Source organism: Nymphalis io, chromosome 1, assembly GCF_905147045.1.
Source record: "Nymphalis io chromosome 1, ilAglIoxx1.1, whole genome shotgun sequence".
Taxonomy (NCBI): domain Eukaryota; kingdom Metazoa; phylum Arthropoda; class Insecta; order Lepidoptera; family Nymphalidae; genus Nymphalis; species Nymphalis io.
In genome coordinates this window covers 13390837-13402659 of record NC_065888.1, presented here as the reverse complement: position 1 = coordinate 13402659, position 11823 = coordinate 13390837, and the positions used below count along the sequence as shown (strand labels likewise).

General features: G+C 34.2%; 2 non-coding genes across 2 annotated transcripts; one reads left to right on the top strand and one right to left on the bottom strand.

Moving 5' to 3' along the window:
* Positions 1-882: 882 nt before the first annotated feature.
* Trnal-uag (transfer RNA leucine (anticodon UAG)) lies at positions 883-962 on the bottom strand. The gene has a single exon. It is a non-coding gene; the product is annotated as a tRNA-Leu (tRNA).
* A 5855-nt stretch (positions 963-6817) lies between these two features.
* Positions 6818-6906, top strand: Trnay-gua (transfer RNA tyrosine (anticodon GUA)). Its single transcript is given in 2 exon segments — positions 6818-6854; positions 6871-6906. It is a non-coding gene; the product is annotated as a tRNA-Tyr (tRNA).
* The last annotated feature ends 4917 nt before the right edge of the window (positions 6907-11823 follow it).

Below are 11823 nucleotides of genomic sequence, written 5' to 3'. Positions count from 1 at the left end.
GCTCGTCCGCCTTCCTATTCTATAAAAAAGCGATTTGCAATTTCAACGGCTTTAAATTTAGATAATTGTCGTGACAAGCGTGAATTTCATTTCATTTCATGTTCTTGTAAATCGAAATCGACTCGAAAATAAAAGTATGCAATGGCGGTTTTATCACTGATAGCGACTCTTTCTTGTAAAGCCAATGCAGTTTTTTCCTCAGCCAATGTCATTATAGCATTCATATTCATTGTGACATTTTTTGCGACGAAAATTTTTATTTACCCCCTTATATTTTATGAACTAAATAGTGAGAGAATAATAAACAAAATGACACTTGTAACGCTAGTTCGAGGCGCGTGGTAGTCAGCGCACTCTGGTTAATTTCAGTTTTAGTCTCCGTCTCAGTCTAGTCAACAGCTCCAAGCTGAATATTTGTATAGTTATTGATTCAGCCCGTGTGAGAAAAATTAGATTAAAAAACTAGAGGTCTCGGCTGTTACTTTACAAATCGTACGCACTGTAACACAAGTGTGCGGAGTGTGTATTGTCTGTAATCACTACTGCCAGAGTACTGTGCGCGCTGTGTTCGTATTGTTTATTTACATTTTGTTTGACATTGAACTATGTACCTACAAGCTAATGATTTTAGTGATCACCCTTCCATATGTATTCGAAATATTCTTTACTAAAATAAAAGGAAAAAAAAAATTGATATTCAATTTTGCATTATACACATTTCATTTTTATTTACATCCAAAACATTAATTCCAAAACTATTCGAATATTGAAATATTGTTAGTATACAATGAAAATTTGTTTAATGTCTAACGTTTTAAAATCTATTTTTAAAAGATAAATAGAGTAATAGACATTCTTAGGATAACTTTTAAAAAATATATTTGACAGCGGTGGGATTCGAACCCACGCCCTTTCGGACTGGTGCCTAAAACCAGCGCCTTAGACCGCTCGGCCACGCTGCCGCATGACGGTGGCGGTGATAAGCGGAAACTGTTGATACAAATAACCGTTAACAAATATTAAAAAGATAAATACAATACATAATTTATATTCTAGAACATTAAAATGTATTTAAACTTTTAGCAACTACTTTCACGTTGAAAATCAACGCAAGAGTTTCGTTTAATTAAAATAATAATATGTACTTATTGTCTATGAAAGTCCTTTTGATATCTGGATAATTTGTCAATACAAGTCATATTATTTTATTTTATCTATTATTGTATAATGGTATTAAGAAAAAAAAATAGGTAGACAGTCAATTAGAGTGCACTATGATTATAACGAATTATATCTTAGAGGCGACGGCGCATTGGCAAAACCTTGGGGAATTACGTCATAATATAAAGTACTAAACAGTATATTGTATATTCTTAATTTCCGATTGCTGATTAAAAAAATATGAAGAAAGGCTTCAAGAAGACTTGAATCATTTTACTGATTAAAAGCCAAAAATATCACCGTATCGGTATGAACATACATATATTTAACTGAGAAAAACCGCCAAGAAACTTAGTACTTTCTCTATTTTCCAAATAAAATACACAATACATGATTATAATTTATTGTATTTATGTAATGCTTAGAAATCAATGAAAATGAACTCAACGCTGTTTATATAATATGCTTAAATATTTTGAAGCTTTTTAATGAACCGTCCTGCCCCAGTTCTTGCTTGTTTTTAAACTACTACTTTATAATTCATATAAATATTACGATATTTCAAAATCTATTTATCACTAAATAAATTATTACTATCGTAACAAATTTATTTCTCATCACATTTTTATACAGTTAATGTAATAAATACCTCGTAAATTCCAACTCTGCAAAATCAAACATTCCAGGGAAGGTATTCGATTCTATAATACAACCACGCACATATTTTCCTTTTACTTAATATAACCTTAATTGAAAATCATTAATACTTTATTAATATTAGAAATAATAATATTCGTTGTTTTTCTTAAAGAATGGTTTTACAGGAAGTAATTTTACCTAATTATCATTGTATATATTTCTAAAGATTTATTTTTCGATTCACCTCTTTAGTAGTACATTTCGAGACTGGGGTGGTTTCGCTTTTAACTTTTAACTAATTTAATGTCCGTATTGTAACAATCTTTTTTCTTTTAAAAAGGCAGACGATTAAAGGGGATTCATTAACTTAACTTATGGGAAATAATCACTTGCAAGAAGTACACCATTTTCTACACCATACTAGCTAAGCAACCTACCACGGGATCTAATATGATAAGTCCATTATAATTGTAATGACGCTGGTTTAATATTTAATTATTAATTACCTTTTAAGCCGAAACACACTAAAAAGTATTAAATAAAGCTTTTTCACACGTCTTTACACGTCTACCGGTCCCGAATTCGCACGGGCAGGATACGTATACCATACGTAAAATGTTTATATAGTAATACATATAACTAATGGTTTACGCGACACACGTCATTAAAGTCCAAGTTTTTTTTTTCGACATCTTCAACACTTATCGTCATATTTCAGGCACAAAGAACAGTTCACAGAGCCTTAAATTAACTAATTATAAATCTTAGGTGCAGATCTTGTAAATCACTCCGTCTTTTGGTGAAAACCGTATGAAAATCCATTCGGTAGTTTTGAGTTTTTCAGACACACGGACGCAATAAGGAATTTTGTTTCATAATATCGAGTGATATTCAGCTTCTTCTGGAGTTGTTACCTCATAACTGAAGACCGTCATCTTTACGTCACCGTTTTTGTGTCGCTATGCTTAGGAATCTTATCGTGTTCAAGACCTGTTCTGACTATTGTTATATATTGGCATATATATTATGTAGTATAAATATAGTCTTTACATTAATATAAGAAATATAAAACCTTTTTTTGTAAAGTGTGGTCATATTTAAAATTCTATTGAGTTGAAATACACGTAACCCTCAGTATGCTCTTTGATACAGTATAATGATAAGAGACGTAATGAAATAGGTCTTCTCTGTGCAACTTGTTCCTTTGGTCTCGACCTATTTTGTATTCGCTCCGTTTGTTTCAACGTGCAAAGTGGCCAGTTACAAGTTCTTTGACAGCACCTTTTTGCTAGAACTTAGGTACATATTATAAATAAAAGTGAAAAATTTATTGGTCTCACTGCTAGTTAAATAAGGTTTGAAAATTATTCCACCAGGGTGTTCTAGTGTAGATTATTAGTAATACATGCAAGTTACCATACGACGTTTTCCTTCGCTACCGAACATGATAATTATGAGTACAAATTAAGCATATGAACACAATCCACGATTAAGAATCCAGGTACTACACATAACTAATATGGTGTATCAGATCTTACTTATGTTTTTATATAGTCTTTTTTTATAGTGACTGCCTCGTTGGTCTAGTGGCTTGATGTAAGTACCCGCAGGTCCTGGGTTCAATGCCCAGGTTGGACCAATAAAAAAAGTAATGGGTTTTTTTTTGTCAGTAAATTCTCAGTAGCAGCCTGGAGTCTGAAAGTTGGAAGTGACACTCCCGTGTCTCGGAAATCAAGTAAAGCCGTTGGTCCTGTGCCTGAATTCTTTCCGGTCAGGGAATAGAGTGCACCTGTATTGGCGCACACACTTGTGCACTATAATATCTATAGTGTAGTTGGCTAATTAGTCTTGAGATTGGCCGCCGTGGCCGAAATTGGTCTAGAAGACATTATTATTATTATTTTTAGTATAAATAATTTATCACTGTAAGAGAACTCGAAATAATTTAAGTTGATTGTAATGTCAATATGTTTATGTTATGGATAAAAAAGTTAATTTTTAATAAATATTTATATAATTATGTATAACAACAATGTTGTTTCAATATAAAACAATATCAAAATGGCTTGTAGATACTGCTCAACTCTTAACTCTTAGTGGGATTTTGGGCAAGCCCGTCTGGGTGGGTACCATTCACTCTTCAATTATTCTACCGTCAACTAAAAATACCCTATTTTGTTGTGTTCTGGTTGAATAGTGAATGAGTCAGTATAATCACTGAAATATAAACCATAAAGTAAAATGTACATCCTGTATTCACCCCAAGTCCACTGCTGGGCTAAGGCTCGTCACCTTTTGAGGAGAAGATTTTGGATTAATATACCACTATGCTACTCCATTCGTTGGTACTATATGTGGACACGGGCATGTGTCCTCACGATGTGTTTGTTGCTTCTTAAATAAAGTATATTAAGATCCTTTTATTCTTTGTAAAGAACAATGTGTTAATTCATCAAAATGTAAATCATTAATGATTCAATTATCTGTTTACTGTTTATTTATACATATTTATAGACTGAGCCTTATTTAAATGTTATGACTCGAATAAGGTTATATAGTCAGATGGAAGGTGACGAATCTAAAATTCAGATGTAAAGGGACCAATTTGAAATTCAAGTAAAAAAGTATTTTATTCGAAATAACAAAAGTTATAACTGTTTTTTTTTTTTACTTAAATGAATTGTGTGATATTGTTTTTATAGTAATTAAAAAATCTTTACCACTAACATATTATTTTATATTAATAACATATACGTAAGCAACAATATTTTTTATAATCTTTATCTTTACCTCATCTTCTATTCCATAATTAGTAATTTAATATATATTAAGCGCCTGCGGTTTTATTATAGCATGCATGCAATGCGTCCGAATGGCTTAACATAAAAGCAACAATAATTAGTTTGTTTTTGAAGTTTTATTAAATAAAACCTTGAGTTTTTATAATTGAGTTTTAAATTTAATATATAAGCTATAGTAGTGAAATTGCTATTTGAGAAAAAAACGATTTCTACCCACCGAAATATATGAATTAAAAAAGTCTTCAAACTGAACTTACAACTACAACATTGCTACAACAAGGCTATTTCTATTCTTTAAACTTATCTTATTGTTATAAAGTCTAGGAATCGGATGCCTACTTCTTAGTTCATAAAGTAATAGAATAAAGATTTGTAGCTGTGTGACTTACGTCGGAGAGGAAAAGGGCCTTTTTTTTTCTCTCGCTGGAAAAACACATTTATGTGTTTCCCACACATGAGGTGGGGGGGTATGTGGGACTCGCCGGCGCTGCAGGCGCCGGAATACCCACTAAAAAACCAGCGGTACCCACTCCATCTTGTCGGGGGACGTCACGGGATCGCTTGCGCATACTACCGCGCCGGAGGAAAAGGGACTTATCTGAAACTGTAGGTGTCGTTCTTTAATTTTTTTTTAATTTTGCTAAATCCACCGATCAATTATAAGACTAATCGATTGATTAATATATTCAAAACAATATATATATATATATATATAAATTTATACAAAGACGGTGTCTTCCAAATTTTGTTATATTATACATATTGCGTATAGCATACCAAACGCTGGGCTTAAGTTTTTTGTTCTAAAATAACTATCGTTTCTCCGACAAAAACGTTTTTCCAAATGACATATTCCTTTCACGCGCGATAAACAACAAAATAACAAGATATAAAATAATGTACAAAAACGGTGACCGATGTGAAACTTTCTGGTAGAAGTACTGGTAGCGAATGTCAACAAAAACTGTGCAAAAATTCTCTTGACGCCGGGACATAACGTTCATATACTTAAGCTGGATGTCCATTACAAATAAAGATAAGCAGAAGCTGAAATAATACAAGCCAAAGAAATCCTCGTAAAAACATTTAAACTACTTCTATTTGGCATGTGTATATATGTTTAAAATGAATAGCTTGTCAAAAAGTTTGAAAAAGATTGTTTTGATATAAAAGCCCTCGTCTCATCTCATCAAACTATGATGCAACTGCTGTATTTTGTATTAGGTCTAAATCGGACTTAAAGAATAAGGTGATCATTAAAATATATAGAATTTATCATCTACAAATAAAGCTATTTAAATTCGATTTATTAGTTATATCATAATTTGAACTTTAAAGACAATAATAAAGCGTTGTAGATTAGTAATAATGCGAAAGGTAAGTTTTGAACAATTATCTACTGGTTCAAAGGATGTGTGAACTAATATAATTATAGGCAAAGAGGTTATATTGTAACTTCTAAGAGTACATTATATACTGGCGGAAATTTTATCATAATATCAGGATACAGCTTGTCAGTCAGCGATCTTGGTACAATTAAAATGAAAGTGTATATATATGTCTTTATAGCTAGACTATAAGGATAGGACACCGCCTTAATATTCGAAAAGTAACGATACAGGGCACACGTGGTCTACAAAAACTATGTACTGAGCACATTTCTTTCCTTAGCATGTCTTTGTCACATACATTTCATTTGACCTTTTTCAGACGACTAATTTTGTCCTATATAAGCTCTCATAACGTCTTCTTTCGGAGTGTCGAAGTAATTACAAGATAAAATCTACTTAAGAAATGCAAAAATTACCGTACAACGGACTCGTTTTTACATTGTACGTATGTATGCGAGTAAAATTCCAATATATTCTTAACATACCATTTGTAAAATGATTATTAAAAGTTATTTTGTTGTGAAAATTATATAGAATTGGATTAATGAAAACAAATGGGATCTCAACTTCAATACATTTTTAATATTATTATGCGCAGCCATTCAGGTAATTAATTCTGACCAATGAGGACGTGACTTTCACATTTTGATTTCGCCTGATGTAAAATACGCAAATAAGTAAGCCATTTATAGATTAATATAATTAAATAAAAGTAATGTTGCCAAGTATTGTATTTACTATTACGTATTAACCAAATTCACAATCACCAATTCAATTTGAACATTTTCTTACAATATGTTGTTCTAAGTCAACAATATCGTCACACCTTCGATAGCTCAGTTGGTAGAGCGGTGGACTGTAGAACGTTGATTATTGAAATCCATAGGTCGCTGGTTCAAATCCGGCTCGAAGGATTTTTTTTATATAAAATATTAGAATGCTTAAGATAACAAATATAAAAGTTTTAATTTTGTACGTTATTTTTAAAATACGTCTAGTATGTAAAATAATTTATGCATTAAAAAATTAATCTTTTTATATTTTGATTACTTATTATGTAGTTAAATTTAATACAATTATTCTTTTATTACATTCAACACACTCATATTTCATCCTATTAATATTGTTATTGAATTAAATTAATTTTAATGAAACTATAATAGCATGCTTGTATAAATATTTTACATTTAAAACATTATTTCAATGAGATTAATAAATGAGACCTGTTTATTTTTAATAGCAAACTATTTTGTTGAGAACTTGAAGTTGTTTTTATTTTATAAGTCTGTTTTTATCTCGAAGATGTATACAAAATATATTAGATTATTGCCATTGTTAAAATGAATTAGGAATTACAATACATACAAGTTTTTTCATATTGTTTTCATATAATATTGTTTAAAAAAAGTAATTTTATTGAAATTTAGTATTTATTTAACAAAATAAAAGAGTTATAATATGGAAACTTTATTTTATAAAATAATAATTTGTATTGTATAATTACCAGGCAAATAAAGCAGAAAAATCGTTCTCGCATCGCACAGTGAATGGGTTCTCAGAAAATTATGTCAGGATAAGTTCTGCGGGTTGATGACTCAAACTTTACCATGCCAGAAACATTCTTACAGTGACTGTCATGTAAGATTTATTATCCAAAAACTTCCATCTGTAACATCGCCTTAATACGCAGCCTGTAAGGACGAGAATCCCATGCACTATTGTCGATATTACTCACCTTTTCAAAGTAAAAGTAATTTGATTAAAATGCTGTCTCCGACAACATTATGTCACGTTTTGATTGGATATCTTTGAAAGGTCAGAACTTGGGATGTGACTAATTACTTTCCCTTGATAAAGATTTTGTCAAGTTAGCTTACGATTGACTTTCGATGTTTGGACTAACTTTCGTGTGTTTTATAAGATAAATACAGATTCGTTCAAAAGTGTTTATAGATAAAGTTGGAAAGGGCCTTAGGTGTACTTTTTGTATTAATTTTATTCGTCTATTGATTTTCAATAAATAAGTCAGCTCTGACTAATTTATTATTATTATATATTCGTAGTTAACCCCCTTACTTTGTCTGCCGATGAAGGCCTGACAGATTTCGATCATGGCGATTCTTTGTGGAAAATAAAAAACTGCGTAGGAGAAATTATAGTACGTAATTTTGTGCGTAGTATTGGTGCACTCTCAATTTCCTCACTCTCATAACTCGATGGGTGTTCATAGGAACTAACGGCTTTATGTGCTTTCTGAGGAAAGGGAAAGTCAACATTTTCAATATTGTGCTGCTACTAAAAATAGCCCGATAAATGATCTGGACCTCATTTTATATAGTTCACGTTAGCCACTAGACCAAAAATACAGATAACGTTGAATAATATACATACATAATATTGCGGTGAATAATTTTCATAACACACAATACATTACAAGAATTAGCGAAAAATCGTTCTATCTTTTTAAATACCTAACATTATTGAAATGACTACCTAATCGATTTTCACTCACTTAGCCAATCGTTGTGACTAATTGTCATTCAGCCAACAATTGAATTTAATCAGCCGTTTTACTCGTAGTAGAGCTCGATGTTCAAGTATTCTATCGAAAAAAGCAAGGACGAGTGGACAGCGATACAGAGAGTATTACTGTCCACTCATCCTTGAAAACATTCCCATCCTTTGTGTCACGAACCTAAATATATTTTTGTTCGCCCCTATTCTACAATGTTGTAATAGAAAACACATTATTTTGGAGCACTGCAAGTACATGACAAAACCTGTAGTTTGTTGTTGTGATTTTTTAATTTTAAAAGTATAGATTCTTACGGCATCATCTTTTTATGTAAAGAACGCCCTCCAGATTGGGAAGGTCTACTTTTTTTTAATGGTGGCATTGCAAATCTAAGTAATTGTATTTTTATTTAACATTGTTTATATTTACAAATAAAGCATTAGAAAATTGAATATTTCCAATACAATAAATAATTTATTTAATCAAACTGACACCAAATAATAATATACGGCTATATAAAAATATTATACGGCTGATTTTTACGGCAAAAATAAAATAGAAATATTAGGGCGTTAAGTTATTATTAGATATGTAAAACTCAAGTAATTAGCGTTGTTTAATTTTGTTGCTACGTCAATGTGATATAAAAAAGATTTATATGATTTAATGAAAAAATAATTTACCTAATTATAACAAATTATATTTCGATTATATTTCGAATAAAAGGCACATATTTAGAGATGTTTCAGTGATCAACAGGTTTAATACCGGAAGTGATCACCGCTTGGTTCGAGGCACTCTAAATATCAACTTAAAAGCCGAAAGATCGAGAATGATGAGGTCTACTCTCCGACCTACCATGCTCCAAGCTGCTCAAGGCTCCGAAAAGTTCCAAATGGAACTTCAAAATCAATTCACCGCGTTGGAAACCATAAGCAGCATTGATGAGAGAACCGACACGCTGGTCAAAATACTGCAAAACACATCCCGCAAGTGTTTTCCGCCACAGAGAAGAGACAACGCACCAAAACTCTCTGCTGAGACACTCGAGCTCATGAGAAAACGACGAGAACTACCATCTTTTTTGTCAGATAAGGCCTTAAACCGAACAATAAAAACGCTGACGCGACGCGATCTCCGACGCTCCAATACCCGTGCCATCAAGGCTGCGATTGAGCAAAATCGGGGATCGAAAGTGTTCGCTCGCAAGTTTGGGAGGCCGCCTCTGACAAAACTTAAAACTGAAAATGGTGGGGTCGTTACCTCTAGGCCTGAGATTATCGGAGAAGTAGAGAGGTTTTATGGGCAGTTGTTCTCTTCAAGATCGGATAAACCCGTGGGAATCAGTATTGATGACCAGCGCGCCCCTCTTATGCGCCATTACTCCGAGGAGCTCCCGGTCGTTGACCAAGGAGAGATTGGGGCGGCTCTAGAACAGCTTAAAAACAACAAAGCTCCGGGAGATGACGGAATCACAACAGAGTTGCTTAAGGCAGGCGGGACTCCGGTCCTGAAAGAGCTAGCAAGCCTCTTTAATTCCGTCATCCAACATGGCAAGACCCCGGAAACGTGGAGCGGGAGTGAGGTGGTACTGTTTTTCAAGAAAGGTGATAAAACCCTCTTGAAAAACTACAGACCAATCTCCCTCCTGAGTCACGTGTATAAGCTGTTCTCAAGAGTCGTCACGAACCGTCTCGCCAGACGACTTGACGAGTTCCAGCCCCCAGAGCAAGCCGGCTTTCGATCAGGCTACAGCTCCGTGGACCACATCCATACTGTTCGGCAGATTGTGCAGAAGACCGAAGAGTACAATCAGCCGCTGTGTATGGCATTTGTGGACTACGAGAAAGCCTTCGACTCCATCGAAACCTGGGCAGTGCTCGACTCATTGCAGAGATGTCATATCGATTGGAGATATATCGAGGTACTGAGATGTCTGTACAACGCCGCTACAATGACTGTCCACATCCAGGACTGTAAGACGAAGGCGATCCAACTGCGCAGAGGGGTGAGACAGGGGGATGTAATATCCCCGAAACTGTTCACCAACGCGTTGGAAGACGTTTTCAAAACGCTGGATTGGACTAGGTATGGAGTCAATGTAAACGGCGAGTACATCTCACACCTTCGATTTGCCGACGATATCGTCATCATAGCAGAGTCGCTGGAACAACTCACCGAAATGCTGCGTAGCCTAGGCGAGTCTTCCCGGTGTGTCGGTCTCGGTATGAACTTGGACAAGACCAAGGTCATGTTCAATAGGCATGTCGTGCCGGGACCGATATACGTCGAGGGGAAACATCTCGAAGTTGTTAGTGAATATACCTACCTAGGACAGATAATACAAGTCGGTAGGAACAACTTCGAGAAGGAAGCCGATCGAAGAATTCGCTTGGGATGGGCAGCATTTGGCAACCTTCGTCAAGTCCTCAAGTCGTCTATACCGCAATGTTTGAAGACGAAAGTCTTCAACCAATGCGTCTTACCTGCCATGACATACGGTGCCGAAACGTGGACACTAACTGCGGGCCTAGTCCACAAATTCAAAGTCGCTCAGCGTGCTATGGAGCGAGCTATGCTCGGAGTATCTTTGAAGGATGAGATCAGAAATGAGATTATCCGGAAAAGAACTGGAGTCACCGACATAGCTTGCAAAATTAGCAGGCTGAAGTGGCAGTGGGCTGGTCACGTATGTCGTAGGACCGATGGCCGTTGGAGCAGACGAGTCCTAGAGTGGAGACCGCGAATCGGCAAGCGCAGCGTAGGGCGCCCTCCAGCCAGGTGGACCGACGACCTTAAGAAGGTGGCGGGCAAAAACTGGATGCGGAAGGCGGAGGACAGGGAGCTTTGGCGCACCTTGGGAGAGGCCTATGATCAGCAGTGGACAACGATTGGCTGTTGATTGATTGATTGAACAAATTATATATTTATATATTTCATATTAAAATATTAAATACTTTTTAATATACTGCATGCTGTCACATAAATGTTTACAAACTTGTTAGTATAAAAAGGCGAGATAAAAAATTAAAAAACATAAAAAGTTAACGACTCACGGTCGTAAGTTTATATCCCTCTAGACTTATAAATTTCAGAGATTTCGTTGAAAGTTTTTAATATTTAAAAAATAAAAGTGTAAAAAATATACCGCTGGTGTACAGTCTTTTACTTAGAGTAATTTCTTTTGCTAATACAAGACTGGCAGGTTTTTACCAAAATTGCTTTTTTTTTTCTTTTTCCTATACCAAATTATCCTCTTTATTCATTGGACTTATAATTTTAAATTTGGAACAAATTAAAATTAAAAATATGAAAT